Genomic DNA, 19,952 nt, shown 5'->3' with positions numbered 1-19,952 from the left:
ATTCCTGCCATTGCCCCTTTCCTCTGAAAACCTCGTTGCTCAGAGGCAGTGTTCAATTGAGAAAAGAGAGTTGGAACAAATTGCCACCAGGATCAAACATTGATCAGTACACTGCTCCCTTTAGAGTCTGGCATGGCCTGTCTCCCCGTGTGGGAGGTAAAGTGGCCCTATTCCCAGCTCAATACAGCAAGGACTCCGAGTATCAGAGCTGTGGTCCAGCACAGCCTTCCTCAGTAATATCCCCAGTGACGTTCACCCTCTGGTACCAGAATGCCTTCGAGCATGAAATACCTAGAGGTCTTCTGATGGGTGCAAATCTGGTTTTAATCTCATCTCCAAAAAGGCCTCCTCGGGCTGGGGTTGTGGCACAGTGGCAGAGCGCTTACTTAGCATGTGTGAGGCCCTGAGTCCGATTCTCAGCACCACATAAATAAATAAAATAAACATCCTTTGACAACTAAACAATATGTTAAAAAATATTTTTTAAAAAAAGACCTCCTAGACTTTTTCTTGCTGCAATTTGTGCTAAAATCATCACATATAGCTTTAGGCCCCAAAGCACAAAAGAATGTGTCTCCAGGATAATTATAAATCAGGCTCCAGGGCAATGTGAATCACAGAATGACATTGAAATGATCCACTGCTAAGCAACTTGGGTTGAGCTGGGTTTGGCTGAGGAGGTTTTTTACTGCAGACATTCCAGGTGCTCTGATATGCTGAGACACCTGTAGGTCTCAGGAGGATGGGGCAGGGCAGGCAGACTGGGCTGAGGAACCTAGTGTTTCTCCACCTGTCTGACCTTAGGGCCTCCTGGAGCTGCTGGCCGACTAACCTTCCCTGAAGGAATTTGAGGAAAGGTCTCTCTGGGTCTTGCTTCATCTGCCTCCAGCAGCTGCAGAAGCTCCACACACCTGAGCAGCTGTGTCCCCAGTCCTTGGCCACAGTGCTAGTCTAGTCTGTTTTAAAGTTGCTGTCCATCACAGCAGTCCAATCAACATTCATACCTTGAATTCATATACAATTTTAAAAACTAAACCATTAAGAATGTCTGTCAGCCCTTCGAGTGTTTAAACATGGAAGTCTCGTATGTATTTCAGGCATGTAGCTGGGGTGGCAGTGAGGAGGTGGCCAGTGGGTTAAAGGAGGCAGAGGTTTAGGTAGCCTCAGAGACCAACTCACTGAAGCCTGTGGGTTCCCCTGTCACTCCACACGGAGTGGTGACTGAGGAGGAAGACAGTGACTGACAGCAGGGGCCGGGTACATGGTCCCAGTGCACACTGCCAAGGAGAACCTGGCTGGCTGGCTGGATGGCAGCTGCCTCCTCACGAGCCTCCTGACCTCCCTTGGCTGCAGGAGGCTGGGTGTGCTGCCTCCCCTGTGCTCCTCTCCAGGTCTGATCTTGTCTTGGTGTTTGCTCACGCCCTGGAGGCTGGCGATAAGTGAGGAGAGCTGCTTGGGGCTCACCTTCCTCTGCTGCCTCCCAAAGATGGCCTCGGCAGAGGCAGTGGGGGTGGTCAAAACTTGCAGCAGCAGGAGGAAAGTTGGGATTGCTAGTGGGTCCTCTTGGCCAAGGGATCCTGCACCCAGGACCATGCGACAGGGAGCTCTGCCCAGCACCTGCTGCCTGGAGCTTGCCGGTCATTGTCCTCAGTGGGGCTGGGGACAGGAGAGGCCCACAGTGGTGCCTGCCTCCTATCCTCCACCACGTACTGTGGGGGTTGGGGGGGCTTGTGTCCCTTCAGGGGTCTGTCCCGCTGGCACAGGGCCACTCTCTCTGTGCTGATTGCAGGCATACATGTACTTGAATGAGGGAGAGAACCTGCTGAAAATTCTCAGGCAGAAAAAGTCCTGAAGAAGGACATTTGAGTCTGCCACATTTTACAGTCTCAAAGGCCAGGTAAGAAGCCACTGGAGGCATGACTCAGTGGTCATTGGCAGAAGTCACCCTTGAGCTTCCCAAGTCCTCCTGCCACCCACACCAGAGTCCCGCCTGAGCCCCGAGCCCCCAGGCCTCACTGCCACTTACCGCACAAGCTCGCTGTCCCAGGCCGACAGCTCAGTGAACCCTTTCAACAACCTCTAGGAATGGACGTGAGCTCATGATACATGAGTAAGATGCCAAATGCTAACCCTAGGCTGCAGCTTCCTTCATGCACTTATCCAGCCAGCAGTTACAGTTACACCCCCCATGCACCCCACCCCACAGGAGGTTTGTTTCTGGGCCACAGAGGAGCTGTGTTGTAAGCATCCTGCCATCTGTGGCTGGAACCTTCAGGCCCACCCAGAATCCTGGCTTCTCCTCTTCCTTCCAGCTGCCTCCAGGTCTGTTTTAACATGGGCCAGATGGTGCTTGCCATGAAGATGTTGAGGAAGGCGCTGAAGCTCTTCAACCACGTGTTCCCCTACAACATCTTCTCCTTGTTCCTCCAAAGCCACGTGGAGAAGAACAGACACTTCCACTACCTGAACCAGCAAGGCTCGGACAGCTCCCCTCCAGGGTAAGGGGGAGCTGGGGGACCACAAGGCAGACCCCACACCATGCAGGTCAGCCCCCAAGCCCCGGCCTCTAGGGGGCGCCAGGACCCCTGTTTAGCTCTGACTAGTTGGAGGAAGAGCGTCTAGGAGGGGCTCCTAGACCAGGACTGGGTCCCACAGAACCTCACAGGCAGTTTTTGCAGAGGGAGTTCAGATGACAAAAGTATGAGGGTCCCTCTGCAGAGCGAGCTCCAGTGGCCTCCTCTGCTGTAACCTCTCACCACCAGGCCACACTGTTGTAACCAGCACCAGCCAGCCCAGAATCTCAGTCTCAAGCCCACTTCCATTCAGTACTGAGGCTCTGGGCATTGTCCCAACCCAGGGACATCTGCCAAAGAGCAAATTACTGCCCGTCCAGGTAGCCCGATGAGGATGCGGGGTGCCATGGTCAAATTGTACTGGTATGATTTGTGCTTTCGCTCCCTCTAAAAATGAAACAAGACAGGGCTGCCCTCCTTCACCACTTCTACTCAACAGAGTCCTGGAAACTCTAGCCAGAGCAATTAGGCAGGAGAGAGAAATTAAAGGGATGGGAATAGGAAAAGAACTAAAATTATCCCTGTTTGCTGAAGACATGATTCTTCATGTCTCCACTAGAAAACTTCTAGAACTCATAAATGAATTCAGCAAAGCAGCAGGATACAAAATTAACACCCATAAATCAATGACATTCCTATACATCAGTAATGAATAAACTGAAAGAGAAATTAGGAAAACTATCCCATTCAAAATACCCTCAAAAATACATTTGGGAATCAATCTAATAAAAGAAACATAAGATCTCCACAATGAAAACTACAGAACTCTAAAGAAAGAAATTGAAGAAAATCTTATAAGATGGAAAGATCTCCATGTTCTTGGATAGGTAGAGGAAATATTGTCAAAATGACCATACTACCAAAAGTGCTATACAGATTTAATGTAATTCCTATTAAGGTTCTGATGACATTCTTCACAGAAATAGAAAAGATACTCGTGAAATTCATTTGGAAAAATAAGAGGCCCAGAATAGCCAAAACAATCAGCAAGAAAAGTGAAGCAGGAGGCATCACAATACCGGACATTAAATTATACTATAGAGCTACAGTAACAAAAACAGCATGGCACCCAAACAGACATGAAGACCCATGGAACAGGAATAGAAGACACAGAAACACACCCACATAAACACAGTTATTCATACTAGGCAAAGGCACCACAAACATGCATTGAAGAAAAGATAACCTCTTCAACAAATGATGCTGGGAAAACTAGAAATTCATACATAATAAAATGAAGTTAGACGCCTGTCTCTTACCCTGCACAAAACTCAAAGTGGATCAAGGACCTAGGAACTTGAACAGAGACCCTGTGCCCACTAGAAGAAAATGTAGGCCCAACTTTCCATCATGTCTGCTTAGGAACCAAATTCCTCAATAAGACTCCTAAAGCACAAGAAGTGAAATCAAGAATCAATAAATGGGATGGTATCAAACTAAAGAGCTTCTTCATAACAAAGGAAACAATCAAAAACATAAAGAGAGAGCCTTCAGAATGGGAGAAAAATCTTTGCCACCTACACCTCAACTAGAGCATTAATCTCTAGGATATATGAAGAACTCAAAAAACTTAACACCAAAAAAACAAAACAAAACAAAACAAAAATAACACAATCAATTATTGGGCTAAGGAACTGAACAGACACTTCACAGAAGAAGAAATAGGATTGGTCAACAAATATATGAAAAAAATGTTCAAAATCACCAGGAGTTAGAGAAATGCAAATTAAAACTACTCTGAGATTTCATCTGACTCATGTCAGAATGGCAATTATCAAGAATAACAATAAATATCATGAGTAACAATAAAGATCAGTGAGAATGTGGGGAAAAAGTTTCATTCATATATTGTGGTGGGACTGCAAATTGGTGCAACCACTCTGGAAACTAGTTTGGCAATTCCTCAGAAAACATGGAATGGAACCACCATTTGACCCAAATATCCCACACCTTGGCATATATTGAAAGGACTTAAAATTAGCATACTATAGTGACTTGGCCATATCAATGCCTCAATTCATAATAGCCAAGATATAGAGCCAACCTAGGTGTCCTTCAGCAGATGAATGGATAAAGAAAATGTACACAATTTTGTCCACAAAGAATGAAATTACGGCATTTGATGATAAATGGATGAAACTAGAGACTATTATGCTAAGTAAAATAAGCCAATCCCAAACAACCAAAAGCCAAAAAGTGTTCTCTCTGATATGCAATGGGGGTGGGGGTGGGTGGAGAACCCAATTGGACAGGGAGGAGAAGGGGACAGGAGGGGGAATGGGAATGAGAAAGACAGTGGAATGAATGGGACATCATTCTCCATGTTCATACATGAATACAGAACATGTTCAACCACAAGAATGGGAAGTTATACTCCACGTATGTATGATATGTGAAAATAAACTCCACAGTCATAACTACAAAGAACAAATTTTATAAAAAAGAAAACTATAAATAATTCTGAATACAGTCCACAGAAAGCAAAATGCACTATAATTTTAAAGTCTTCTTTAAAAATAAAAGATTTGTGCATTTCAGTGGGTGGAAATTTTGCATTATAAAACATGATAATGGAGGAGAGAGAGAGTGGGTGGAAAGGTGGGTGAGGCAAGAAGGTTGACCATTGTGGAAGCTGGGTGTTGAGTGCAGGTAGCTCATTATACTCTTGTTGCCAAGTACAGGTCTGACAACTTCCATAATAATAAGAGTGTCCAGCGTCTCCCACCTGTTGGCAGTTCATACAAGGAGGCTGTCACTGGGTGGTGGCCTGGAGAGCCTACAGAGAACTTCTCTTCCATTTTGAGAGAGACCCTAGCGCTATTCTTATACCTTCTGCCTAAGATGCAGCATGGCCGGTTTTCTCCAGCTCTTTTAATCTCACCAAGAGCTGCCTTCCCAGCTTCCAGAGTGGCCCTTAGATGTGGGGTTCCCTGGGTGGCAATGAGATGAGCCAGCTCCTTTACAGAGGTGGAGGTGGGCTACTGGAGGCAGAGGGGAGGGCTGGAGCTTAACAGGAATCTCTGAGAGGCCTCAGGGCAGAGGTGGGCAGCTGTGCTTGAGTCTCTGATGACAGTGTGTGACATGAGCTACTCAGAGCATAGGCATTCTAACAAAACTCAAACGTACTGGGATCCTGTATTTTCGTTGGCTAAACTTAATGACCCTAGTTGGCAACCATGTTTAATAAAAGGAATAAGAAATACCTGCACAAGGAGAAAAAAATAGAGAAGCGTTGGGAAGAAGGAGCTGTGGTTGTTGTTGCCTTGCCACACCCACCAGGCGACAGGGCAGACAGGACCCTGGGTCCCGGCCTCGGCGCCTCATTAATGATGAGTTCCCCACGTTAGCGGTAGAGGGATCCTGCCCTGCCGTCTGTCCCTGTCTAAAGGAAAGGACCCAGATTCTCCCATCTCTACCCAGCATCTCTACCCCTCCTCCCCGTTCTCGTGGACGGTGAGACCCATGGGTGCTGCAGCCTTGGCCCTCTGTGTCCCACTGCTGGACCGAGGGTGTCCCAAGCGTCCTTGACTCCGTGGAGCAGAGCCCTGGCTCCCAGCCGCGGGGAGCGGTGGAGGCAATAGCCGGGGAGACTGCATGGCTGGTCCAGGGCTGGGGTCCGTCGTTCCTTCCTCAGCTAGAAGGGTGGTCATTCCAGACCCAAAAGTGATGAACGAAGTGCATGTCCCTTATCCAGCGAGCGCCCACCCAGCCCGGGCTGCCCACAGCCCGGCGGGAGCCTGCTTGAATCCTCGGCCTCACCCCCTTGCCCATGCCCTGCACCCTCCGCTGCACAGGAAGAGGAGGCTGGCCCAGCTTTACCGGCAGACCGCCTGCTTCTCCCTTCTGTGACGGATCTACAGCTCCAATTACTTTTTCCACTGCAAGTTCTATGGCCACTTGGCGGCTGTGATGCAGGTGAACTCCGCACTGGAGACGCAGAACGACTTCCAGGTAGGGTGCTTTCCTAGCGGCTCTCAATTGCTGGAGAGGAGACTCCAAGTCAGGAGGGGGTTGGAGAAGCTCTGGCCCAGAGTGCCCCTCCCTTCTCCAACTTCACACTCTTAGAAATGATCAAGGATCCCAAGTGGCTTTTCTCTATGTGTTGTATCTGTTGATATTATCATAAAACAAAAATTGCAACAATTCAAAAATACTTTAAAATAAAAGTAATAAACACATTACGTATTAACATTCTTCTTTTTCCTTTCTTTTGGTACCAGGGATTGAACCCAGGGACACTCTACCACTGAGCCACAAACCAGCTCATTTTATTTTTTATTTTGAGAGGGATGTCACTAAGTTGTTTACAGTCTCTTAAGTTGCTAAGGCTGGCTTTGAACTTGGGGTTCTCCTGCCTCAGCCTCCTGAGCTGCTGGGATTTCAGGTGCACCACTGCACCTGGCAACATTTTTATTTTTTAAAAGAATTCTGTTTCCCCAAACAAACAAAATACAACGACATTGTATTAAAATTTGGCAAATAGCTTAATGTCTGGATTCACAGAAGATACTAGATTCTGACACCTGCTTCAGCCTTTTCTCTGGCGCAGCTTCACACAGGTTACCTCTGGAAACGTGCACAATATACCCAGAGAATGAGGGCAAAAGGGAGAAGCTTAACAGGTTATTCTCTTTTAAAAGACATTTTCAGGCTTTCTGTTGTGCAATCATTTACTTACATTTGCTATTGCTTTTATGTTTCACAAAAATTAAACATTTTGCCTTTTGTTTAAGGGATGTAGACAAGAGGGGCCATGGGCTTGCCTCGGATGCCCCAGCAAATAGGTGATAGAAACTCAGTTTGATTTCTGGAAACCCATGGCTTTGGCCGGTGACCAGCTTTATTCCCAGGCTTGATAACCCGTGGTTCACTGACAGGTGCCTGGTGATGTGCCTGGGCTTGGGTCTGGGGACCACCTTAGGCTTTCCCCTCTCCCCTGCCCTGATGCCATTTCAGATCATTAATGCTTACCTGGACTATTCACTCTACCACCAGCTGGCTGGCTGCCAGGGCATGTGGTTCAAGTATGAGTTGATGGCCATGGAGCAGATCATGAACCTCCCGCTGAAGGGTGAGGGCATTGATATCATGGCCCTTGTGGCTGGTCGACTGGCCCACATCAAATACATAATGGGCCACCTGGACCTGGCCATCGAGTTAGGTAAGGGCTGGTGGGTGAGAAGGGAAATGAAGACACAAATAATGCCCCTCCACACCGGAATTGTTTTCTTCCCAGGCTCTCGAGCCCATAAGTTGTGGTCACTGCTTTGGAATCTCAAAAAACACTATCTGGTCCTCTGCAGACTTTGTAAATTGCTCTTCCTGAAAATCAGGTATTTATCTTGAAGCTTATTTATTTTCCAAAGTCAGTCATATTGCTGAATGTTCAGGGCTCATTTTTATCCTGGTCCATAGGGCAGGACAGGGAGTCCAGTTCCCAGTAAGATGGGACAGCTGGTGGCCTTCTTTTGCCTTTGGATACCTCTGTTTAACAGAATTCATTCATAAGCATCATTTCTAATTTGGTTGCTCTGGCCATGAGACTGATCAACCTTATTTTGGAATCAGGACTACAAGCCCTAACAGGTGGCAGGAAAGGGAAATGTCTCATAGGAAGGAAAATGCCCAGACAATAGCAACCAGGACTGAAGGCCAGTTTGGCCTGACTATGGTCACCCTGGTCTCAAGATCTATGAAAAACAGGCTGGGTCTGAAGCTCAGTGGTAGAGCACTCGCCTAGCGTGTGTGAGGCCTGGGTTCGATTGTCAGCACCACAGAAAGATAAATAAATAGGGCTGGGCCTATAGTCAGTTGGTAGAGTGCTTGCCTTGCATGCACAAGGCCCTGGGTTGGATCCCCAGCACCCCCAAATAAATAAATAAATAGATAAAGAAAGAAAGAAAGAAAGTTATTGTGACCATCTATAAATAAAAAATGTATATTTGAAAAAGAAGATTCTATGAAAAAACAGATTGGAAAACAAAACAAAACAGATGGCAGTTTGGGTTTAAGGTTTGTTTGGTTTTGTTTTACTGGGCAGGACCAGGACTAGACCAGGGCTCACTTCTCCCCATCCACCACTTGGTGATCCTATCGCCTTTTCTGTTTCACAGATACAAGCAGCTGATCCAAGTGCTGGGGTGGCTATGGGACCTTACTGTGGCAGAAGAGCATATCTTCAGCAAGGCAATTTTCTATTTTGTCTGCTTGGACATCATGCTCTATTCTGGTAAGTGCAGCTTTGGAATTGAAGAGAAGGTGGGTGTGGCCCCTGTGCTGTGTGGTAAGGCAGCCCCAGGGCTGAGGCCTTGAGACTGCAAGTTTTCAGGCTGCATGAATATGATGGGGATGGAGAGGTTGGTGGCTGTGCTGACGAGCAGTCTGGCTGGTGACAGGATTGTTGAGGAACAGCAAGAAGGAGAATCCTGTCTGGAGAAAGCATTGACCTAAGCTGTCAGTTACACTCTCAGCTCACTTTACCCTGGAGCTGACAGGTCTGTCTAGCAATGCACCCTGTGCTGGGAGGGCTTCATGTTTAGTAGGGTATTCTTAGAGACTTTGTGCTTTAGATTAAAGGACTGGGTTGCTAATGATGACAGTGGCAGGCACCAACAGCTGTTGGTGAACCTGATGACCTTGAATTGACTGCAAGTGGGCAGCCCTTGGTGCACAGTTCACCAGCAGGATCAGCGGGGGGCTGTTCTCCACACATGCATTTTAGAAAGGGCTGCACATATTGCTGCCAGTCCGGAAGCCTGGTTGGGAAGTTTGGGGAGAGGCCACACTAAGGTCCTCTTTGTGCTCAGGTCAGGAAAGGTTGGTTTAGACTCTGCTCTTGCCTGGTCTGTGCTGTGGAATTGCGTTGTGAACCTATAACATTCCATGATAGCAGGGACTCAGCAACACAGCGGGTGTAGGACTGTTGTTCTTGAAGTTCACGGGACCCTCTGGCTCATAGCAATCAGAAAGAACTGTCTCCACAGTGGGCTCTGAGGCCAGCATGAGGAGCACCCCCACCTACCTGCCACGCTCTCCTGCTGCTTTCTCTTTTAGGCTTTATCTATAGAACATTTGAAGAATGTGTGGAGTTCATATGCCAAAATGAAAACAACAGAATTCTCAAGTTCCAGAGTGGAATCCCCCTGGGACTTTACTCCTATGTTGCTATCTGGTAAGTGTCTTGGATGTCACTTAAGTTTCTAAGGGGAAATGTCTCCTGGAAGAGCTCCAGGGAGTATTTCCAGAAGAAAGCAAAAGCCTGTGTAGCTTATACCTGAGTTGTCTGGAGGGTATCACAGAGTATCCACCCAGAGACAGGGAGGGGTTGTCTAGTTCATCACCTCAACCAAGGACAGGGAAGTGGCAGTCTCAGGTGTACTGCAGTGAGCAGTTGCTATACACACATCGCTGGAGAAACCAGAAAGGGCATGGCCCGACAGCCTCTGTGTCCCTGGTTCTTGTTTGTGGATTCAACTGCACCAAGACAGAGACCTGGATTGGGAGATAGTGGTGGGATTGCATCTGTACTGAACATGTACATTTTCTTATCATTTTCCCCTAAACAATACATTAAAACAATATTTACATGCATCACACTGGGTTAGGTCTCCTAAGTCCTCTGGAGGTGACTTTAAGTCTCCGGGACAGGGTGCATACGTTATGTGCAAATACTGGCCATTTGCTGTAAGGTACTTGAGCATCCACAGATCCTGTGTGTGGGGAGAGGGGTCTTGGAACCAGGCCACCAAGGGGAATGAGGGGTGGCCACACTGCTTCTGAGGAGGGTGGAGCCTCCAAACCAGTCATGAGTGGTGCTTGCCTACCTGAACCCACCCATATCAGAGCAGACAGAAACCACGTTGAAGAAGCCAGGACTGCAGAATATGGCCATTGGACTCTGTGCACCCTCAGCAGTGGGCAGTCCTGGGACTTGCAGCCCTCTTCCCCCTGTGGAGAGAAGATGCACACCATGCCCAGGCCTGTTGCCCTGGCTCTCAAGACGAAGGACAGAGACAGGGACCCCGTGCACTTGCCTCATTCTTTCCCCAGACCACCAGTCAACTGCAGCACTTCTCGCTGGAGGAGTGAGGAAGCAGGCGTAACCTGGGGCTTCACCTGTGGAGGCCCTCATGTGGAAGGAGGCGGGAGGAAACAAGACTCTCTGGTAGCCCACTCCCCAGGACCCTAGGCTCAGTCCCATCAGCTTGCTAAGCCTTTGACCAAGCAAGCCTCTGGTGATGGCCACACCTGTGCCTGATGAACAGCAAGCCTCCAAGATGGGTCACAGCCAAACGTTCCTTAAATTCCACAGCCCCCCTCAGCTCAAAGTCATTCCAGTCTATTTCCCACCCACCTTCAACTACATGCAGCCACATTGTCCACTAGAGGTCTTGAGATGAGAGTCAGTGACAATATGGAGACATTCTTATATAAAATGTCACAATCAGAGCAGCTTCAAATTTGAATCGAAATGCCTTCTTATTATAAAATTACTTGGGAGAACTCAAAATCTCCAAATTAATTACCCTTGCCAATTAATGTTCAAAGTCAAATTCACTTGCCATGTGGGTTGAAGTTCAATAATAGTCCAAATGTCATTCTAATTTTTTTCTGTTTTGACTGGAGAGTTTTTCAACAGTTGTGTCCTAGGCCAATGCATCTCACATTTAGTGGGCATAAGAGTCACCTGGAAAAGATGAACATGGTGGTACACACCTATGCCAACCTCAGCAACATGTCAAAATCCTGCCTCAAAAAAAAAAAATCACCTGGCCCCACCTGTCTATTTAGTAGAATCTGGGGACCTGAAAATTCATATTTAAAAGGGGAACCCAGGTGGAACTGAGTTTACCAGTCTGCTTACACCACTCAGGAGTGCTGGCCCCTGCATCTCTCTTTGGAAAAACTGGAGCAGTTTCTTCAAGCCCAGAATTTATAGTCTGATATGTCTCATTTTTTTTTTGACTCTAAAGAACGATGGTGGCTAACATTACCTGGGTGCTCCTAAAGATCTGATTCATTTCAAACCATCAGTGAATTCCGTGTTCTCAGGGCTTTATGGCCCACAGCCTCCTGTGTTTTCAGGCAGGAGGCCTCCAGAGCCCCAGGGCTGGAAACTGCACCCAGAAGCAGTGGACAGGATGCGAGCTCCCTGTCCCCAGGGGTGGCTCTGATTGTCTTACTTTCCTGTGGTGTGCAAGTATGCGAAGCTTCAGGATTGGGATGAATTCCACACATTTTCCAGCAGAGCCAAACACTTGGTGTCAAGGAGAACCCCCACAGTTCTTTACTATGAAGGAATTGCCAGGTACCTGGAGGGGCAAGTTCTCTATCTGCAGAAGCAAATTGAACAAAAGCTGGAGAATGCCCAGGACCATGGGGTGGAGCTGCTCAAGGTGAGGCCAGGGGCCCTGTCCCTCCTCCACTCATGGCTGCCTACTTTCTGGGCCAACCAATTTCTGACTGCAGAATTTACATTAGACATTTATTTATAATAGATATTTTTGAAAGCAATCCTCCTAAACACCACAAGAAGAAAGTATGAACTGCTTGTATCCCTACTATTCAGCGATGATTGCTTTTATGCACTGAGATATCACCTTTCAAGTTCTCTTTGATGTTTGTACATACACGTTTCCATTTGTTGTAATTTGCTATTAAACATATTATGAATAATTTCCTGTCATTAAATTAAAACAAAGCATATTGTTTATCTAATATTATTATTATATTATTATATTGTATAGCCCAATTATTCTTGGATGAACTTTTCTACAATATTTTATTGCTATTGTTCTGATAAGCAACCTGGTAGATAAGTCTTTGAACATGACAATTTCAAATATTCAACTGATATGTATTAAGAACTAAACTAAGTACCAGAATAAAAGCATGAGCAAATTAAGCTGGGTGTGGAGGCATATGCATGTAATCCCAGCAATTTAGGAGGCTGAGGCAGGAGAATTGCAAGTTTGAGGCCAGCCTTAGCAACTTAGCAAGACACTGTCTTAAAAAAATAAAAACGAAAATTTCAAAGGACTGGGCATATACTTCAGTGGTAGAGCATTTGCCTAGTGTGTTCAAGGTCCTGAGTTTAACTCCCCAGTATGGGGGTGGGAAGCAAAGTAGATCTGGGTTACCGCCCAGGGAGGACAAGCCCCTCAGGGAATGAAGGGTCAAGCTGCTGGTGTTAGCATTTACCTTGTTCTCATAAAAACTGAGCACTGATGTGTTTTGTATTGTTGTGTGACAAATTTAATAGCTGGAACCAGCACCCAGGGCTGAGGCTTTATTTAGCTCCGTGTTTGAGCAGGGAGCATGGGCTTGGTGTTTGCGAGTCTCGATTCAATCCCCAGCACCCTAAACAAAACTAACCAACAGCACCCACTTCCTGTTTGACAGTTAGGCAGGCTGGAGGTCTGGGAGGGCCTGGCTGGGATCTCTGCTGAGGGTTTTATGAGGCTAGAACTGAGGTAGGGGCCCAGCTGCATTCTCATCTGTAGAAACCAAGAGTCTGTTTCCAAGTCTTTCAGGCCATGAAGACACAGGCCCACTTTAGACAAGCTGAATGATAAAACCTGAACAAGGCAGCTGGGCCCATGGAGCAAGGCAGCTCACTGAGCTCTGAACATTGTCACTCCTGCTTTATGAGAAGAGAGCTCGGGGCTTGGGACATAGCTCAGTTGGTGGAGTGCTTGGCTTGTGTGCACAACCCTGGGTTCAAAAAAAAAGAGAGTAGAGAGGGAGTGATACATGGCCTGGGGAAGGGCTCATTACCACTCCCCCCCCACACACACCTCAGGGTCTCTTCCCAGCTTACCAAGTCACTGCCTCCGAACAGGTGGATGTTCAGACTTTGCCCACTTGAAGGTGACATGAAACGGAACAGGAGTATGCAGCTCAGATCTGTGCAACATGTGCTGGCTCTCGGGATAGGGAAATCACTTGTTTATATAAAGCATTACTTTAAAAATGTCACTGGAGAGAGTGAATGTCTCTTACTTAAGAAGATACTCAGGAGAAATCTGAGATATACTTAATTCCAGGTCATTCAGAAAAAAATATTCTTGGCCACCTTACACTGGATTTAATTTACTCCAAGTTTTTCTTTTCCCCAAATGTCAGGTGCATCACCTGACACATGAGTCAACTGTCATTCTCACTTTTAGAGATGAATTGAGTACTGATGAAAGTTCCCCTCACTTGTGGTCAACCTGATCAATATCTGAGAACCCAGACAGAAAAATGAGCAGGTGATTAAGTGAAGGTCCATCAATAGTAAAGTGATAAAACCCATTCTTACAAAAGACAAGCAAGGCCAAAAACAAGCAGACGGTGCTGGGATCACAACAAAGGCCTAAAACACTAAGAAGATGGTGGCTTTTGGATTCAGGAAGGGAGTGGGAATGGAAGCCCGAGGCAAGGACGAGGTACATTGCTGGGTGGAGGCTCAAACCCTGTGGGGCAGAGTCTGGATCCTGGGGAGCAGACCTTCTTTATTCAGAGGTGGTGGCAGCCTGGTTCAAGCCCCACTGAGTCCCGGCCAATTCCATTTAGCCAACTCCCTGGGCCATTTCCATAGGCTATTATTTTTGATGCAGGCCAGACAAAGAAGGCACATTGTCCACAGGTTTCGTGAGTGGGCCTACCTAACAGGCCCTGTGTGTGACCTTGAGTGCCTCTGCTGAATCAAGGTGTTCATGACCTTGACAGCATGCTACAAGCAGCCTGCTGGAGGCTTTGACAGAGGAGCCTACCACAGCCATTTGGGGTTTGCCCTACACAGACACATTCTGCTCTCCCACAGTCCTGGACATTCTGTTCTGTGTTCCTCAGTCTTTTTTTTTTTTTAAGAGAGAGAGAGAGAGAGAGAGAGAGAGAGAGAGAGAGAATTTTTTTTAATGTTTATTTTGGTTCTCAGCAGATACAAAATCTTTTTTTGTGATGCTGATAATCGAACCCAGGCCACAGCATGCCAGGCGAGCACGCTACCGCTTGAGCCACATCCCCAGCCCCTAATTGCTCAGTCTTTATTCTCTTTTCTGTTTTGGAGGTTTCTATTGGAATCCCTGCAAACTCAGAGGTTCTCTCCTCAGCTGTTCCTAGTCTACCAATGAACCCATCAAAGGCATTCTGCATTTATTTTCTTTTTTATTAATCTCTTGCACTTGTTTTGGGTTCTTTCTCAGGATTTCCATCTCTGTTTTTCTTGCCATCTATTTTATCCACTAGAGTTCATATTAATCATAGTTGCTTCAAATTCCTTGACTGACAATTCTAATATCCCTGCCATGTCTGGTTCTGTTGTTAGCTCTGTCTCTTCAAATTGGTTTCCTTTTCTGTATAATGTTTTCTTGATAGCTGGACATGATGTACAAGGTACAAGGAAGCAGTGCAAAAGGTCTTTAGTGGTGTGGTATAAGGTGTCTGGGAAGGGAGGTGTCCTGTGGCCTCATGACTAGGCTCAATCTTTAGAGAGCCTGCTTAGCTGGACCCTGAGCCTCACAAGTGCAGTGCAGTTGCCTCTCCGAGGGAAGACAGGAGTGCAGCAGTCAGCCATTGCTCTGGTGAACCCCCTGGGGGCGAGACTGCTTACGAAGGTCCTTCTGAGAGCACTGGTATATTTCAAAATGATCCCTTTTTGCCTTTCCCTGCTGGAAGCATAAGGGAATTCCCCCCCCCGCCCCCATATTTGCTGCAAGAACCTGGTCAATCTCCTTGAGTAAAACTCTCAACATGTAAGTTTTTCAAATTTATTTATTGTCCCTTTTTTTTTTTTGGTGGTGGTCAAATGCACACAACACAAAGCCGCCCACTCCAAGTGTGCAGTTCAGCAATGCTATTGAGCATCATCTCCTCAATCTGTCTCCATAACTCTACATCTTGCAGAGCTGGAACCTGCCCGCTAAGTGCACAGTGATTGAGCATTTCCAGTTTCTTATGTCCTCTATTTCCTCACTGATCTCCTCTGGCTCTTCTCCCTTCTGTCCAGAGTGGAGTCCTACAGTCTCCCACTCTTCCTCTAGGTTGTCTCCACCTTGGTTCTGCCAGTTCTTGCTTTATGATTTTGATGGTTTGCATAAACCTCCTCTTGCTGTGTGGAACCTCTTTTATTTATTTACCTATCTATCTATCTATTTTTGGAACATCTTTTTAATGATCAAACTCCTCTTTTGTCTCCTATAACTGTTTTTGATTTAAACTCTGTGTGTCTGATATTACAGATTTGCATATAACAGTGTGGTAGCTCTGATGGATATAAGATTCTTTCTCCTCCCCAGCATTTCCTTTTTTTTTTTTTTTTTTTTTTTTGCTATTTTTTTTGTTTTTATTTTTCATTGTTCTGGGCTGTCTCTGTGCCCTGGATCAGCAGGAAGGCCCACTGAAGCTCTTCTTTGGTCTTTCTGAGCCTATGCCTTTCCTTGGCTGTGCATAGTCACTTTCTAATTTTCTGCATACAGGCAGCTGCTTTGGAATGCTCAATCGAGAGAGAGAGAGAAGAATGATGAGAGGGGAGGTTCACCAGCCCTTCAGTGCCCTGGGTGTCCCTGCAGCCAGAGGAGGGCTTGTAATCATGGCAGGAGATGCACTGCCTGCCAGCTGCATGCCTCTGGGACTGTCCCTCTGTGTCAAAAGCAGTAATCAGCAGTCAGAGTGCAGATCCCAGGTATCTGGGGCAGGGTCCTTTTTGTCCATCTTGGATTCAGCAAGTTGTATGTAGGTCACTCAGAAACATGTCACAGCTGCTTGCCGCAGGGCTGGTTCAGGAGACAGGCAGCCTCTACTGTGCTAAGTGCTGAAGTTGGTCAAAATTTGCTTCAACTCACCATCCATCCCAGACCCGTGCAAAGCTTCCAAGGACCCCGGAGTTCTGAAAGAGTTGAGTCCTGCAGGTTGCCAGGTGGCTGCTGTGTGAGTGGGAGACAGACCCTGGCGCTTCCCGCTCCACTTCTTCTGCCTGGAGTCTTGAACCCCCAGATGGCCCCTGATGAGTCTCTGAACTCATCCGGTGCAGTGCAGGTCCTTTACCCTGGTACTGTTTCCACAGCAGCTTGCCCTGGAGGCCCTGTGTGCACCTGTCTGTCTGCAGTCTTGGGGGGTGGCTGTCTGTCCTGTGTCTCTCCTCTCCTACAGATCTGAGAAGAGCTGGGCAGGTTTTGGTCTGTTCAGATCTCAACTCGTTTACCACGTGGTGATTTCCAAGCTCCTTACGTGCAGAACTAGCCAACTTTCCTCCTAAATTTTCAATCATTCACTTGTACTGCTTTGATAATCAGAGTAAGATGTTTTGTTTTCAAAGTAGTCACAGATCGTGGATGTGGCTCAAGGGTAGAGCACTTGCCTAGCACAAGTGAGGCCATAGGTTCAATCTCTAGTACTATCAAAAGAAAAAAAAAAACTAGTTTCAGAAAACTATTGGCAGGCCACTGTGGTCTGGGGTGGGCCCTGGTGGCCCCTCTACCTCATGTTACCATTCTATCTACCATACTTAGTAGGTACGTCTCTGTAACACAGTTTCTCCCTTGATTGCTCATATATTTAAAATGTTCCCAAACCATCTGTGAGGGAAATGACTTTGTGGTCAGTGAGCTGTTTCAGACTCTGGTTGTACCATTCTGTTGTTTTCTTTTAGAACCTAGAGAGTCTTGTGGCTCAGAACACTACTGGCCCAGTCTTCTACCCAGGACTCTACTACCTGATGGCCTATGTCTGCATTCTGATGGGAGATGGGCAGAACTGCGACCTGTTCCTGAACAAAGCCTTGAGGCTCTCGGAAACACAGGGGAACATGCTGGAGAAATGCTGGCTGAACATGAGCAAGGTGTGGACCCCCGCTCGAGGGCTGCAGGGGGCTACTCTCAGGAAGCCCCACTGGACAGCTTCCCAATCAGGCTCTCCCTAGCATGGGAGGCCCCCGTCTTGGTCCACTCGTGCTGCTGACACAACACTGCAGCCTGCATGGCTTAAAACAATAGGAATTTACTGCTCATGGTCTGGGAGCTGCAGGTCCAAGATCAAGGTGCCAGATCTGGTGTCTGCCAGGCCTGTTCTTCGCCGATGGTGCCGTTGGCTGCATCCTCACATGGTAGCTGTGCAGGGTGGAAGCTTGGCTCCCTCCTGCCCTGTCTAAGGGCTCTAATTCCATCCAGGAGGGCAGGGCCTTCACAGCCTCATCCCTCCCAAGGACCCTGCTCCACAACGCCATTATCTGGGGTGAAGTTCCAACATAGGGATTGGGCCGTACTGCCCTTCCACCCCCGTGGCCATCACAGCCTGTCTGGGAATCCCACACAAAGGGGCTGCATGTCCATGGATCAGGCTTGTGACCTCCTTTTCCCCTTATGTCCCTGTGGACTCTCCCTCACGCAAATCCTACTAGCATGGCTCCAGTCTGTCTTCCTTCCCTCTTCCACTCTGCGTTACATTTGTTTCCCAACTTGCGAATGCTGCATGTTGCTTTGTTCCAAAGCAAAAATGTAGTTAGTACCTCACCTTAAATTTGGTGTTGTTGAGCAGGGGAATGAATTGTGTGTGTGTGTGTGTGTGTAGAGAGAGAGAGAGGAGAGAGAGAGAGAGAGAAGGCCTTGTCACAGGGCTGCTGTGGGCCACAGGTCAGCTTGTCGAACGACTTGGAAAGCTGGAGGGCCTTAGCATCCTGGGATCAGACGCGCCACACTCACACAGGTCAAGAACACCAACCCACCATTCTCTGTGCCCTCAGGAGTGGTGGTACTCCACCTTGGAGAGCTTGGAGGACCAGTGGCTTCAAATGGTGCTGAGCCTCCCCTCCTGGGAGAAGATCCTATGGGGCAAAGTAAACATCCATGATGTTCAAAAGAACAAATTCCTGATGAGAGTCAATATCCTGGACAACCCTTTCTGACACTCCAGGAGGAGGCAGGCAGTGGCAAGAACCGCCCTGACTCCTCGCCACCTTCCTCTGCTGCCTGCCTCCTGCACCCTCCTGCTCCCTTGTTGGTTTCTTCTTTCCAGACGTTCGAGAGGGGCTGCAGGGTCCTGCTCACTCTCCTAACTCCACCCACCCACACACCTCCACCTCCCCTGAGCTTTGCAGCCTGTTTTCCAGCCTGGGCTGGTCGTATCAGATGGGCAAACGTCAGCACCAAGGCGGGTGGCATCCTGAGTTGTGACAGACATCATTTTAATGAATGTATTAAACTCAAAATGTTTTTTTTTTAAATGTCCATTTGTTAAATCTTTTTAAGGTAACACAAAATTGTAAATGACAAACTTTCATCATGGTCTCTAATGACGAGATTGGAAAAGACACACTTTTGCGTCACCTGACTACAGCTTCCAAAGCCAGGCGGGTGTGCCAACCCCTCTAGCCATGTGCATCAACAAGTGGGAAATTAGCTTTTAAAAATTGCAATAGTAGGGGCTGGGGATGTGGCTGAAGCGGTAGTGCATTCACCTGGCATGCGTAGTGCATTCACCTGGCATGCGTGCGGCCTGGGTTCGATCCTCAGCACCACATACAAACAAAGATGTTGTCCGCCCAAAACTTAAAAATAAGTATTAAAATTCTCTCTCAAAAAAAACTTAAGTGCTGGCCTTAGCCCTGTGGGAGCCCGCTGTTCCCGTGCTCCGACTGCAGGGCCGCCGCAATGAGCCAGATCAGTCCACAGCAGCGTCAAGCCTAGCCGAGCGGCGGCTGCGGCCAGATCCCTCCGCTGTGCCCCATAGCCCGCAGTGGCCCGCGGCCAGCGCTCAGAGGCGGTGACGCCGCGCGGCCCGGGTTAAAGGCCGGCCTGGGCGCAGGCGTGGGCGGCGACGTGGCCAGAGCGGCTCCATGGGGGGGGGGGGGAGATGGGGGCGGCCGCCTCCCGGGCGACGACGAGGAGGAATAGCCGCTGCCGCCGCACACCGGCCGCCACTGGGGACAGGCACGGGCGGGGAGCCTCCCCGTGAGCTGGGGGCCGAAGCCTCTCACCGCCCCGGCCCGCTCGCGCCCCGCCCCCGCCCCCACCCCGCGCCAGCGCGGTCCGCCTGGGCCTCACCCAGCCCCAGCGCTGGCCTCGGCACGCGCGCCCTCGGCCCAGCGCACCCTGGCCGCGCCCCCCCCCCCGCACCCCCCAGGCCGCCCCCGCGCGGCCCCCGGTCCCGGGTCGCGGCGCGGCGCAGGAGGCAGCATGGTGGAGAAGCGCTGCCCGCTGCAGAGGGAGGCGTGTACCGCTGGTTCTCTGAGCTGCGGTCGCCGCAGCGCGCGGAGTTCCTCTGCGGCTTGCTGGACCTGTGCATGCCGCTGGAACTGCGCTTCCTTGGCTCATACCTAGAGGACCTGGCTTTGCCCAGGTCACAAGGACAAGTGAAAAAGAGGCCTTAGTTGAACTAGCCAGGCTTTACAAACAAACAAAC

At 48.4% G+C, this 19,952-nt stretch overlaps 1 pseudogene; it reads left to right on the top strand.

Moving 5' to 3' along the window:
• The window catches only part of LOC143389010 (adenylate cyclase type 10-like), a 40,426-nt pseudogene extending 21,970 nt beyond the window's left edge, over window positions 1-18,456 (top strand).
• The last annotated feature ends 1,496 nt before the right edge of the window (window positions 18,457-19,952 follow it).

The sequence above is a fragment of the Callospermophilus lateralis genome, unplaced genomic scaffold (genome assembly GCF_048772815.1).
Source record: "Callospermophilus lateralis isolate mCalLat2 unplaced genomic scaffold, mCalLat2.hap1 Scaffold_43, whole genome shotgun sequence".
NCBI lineage: Eukaryota > Metazoa > Chordata > Mammalia > Rodentia > Sciuridae > Callospermophilus > Callospermophilus lateralis.
Note: the sequence above shows the minus strand (reverse complement) of the source record. Positions and strands in the feature narration are given on the sequence as shown.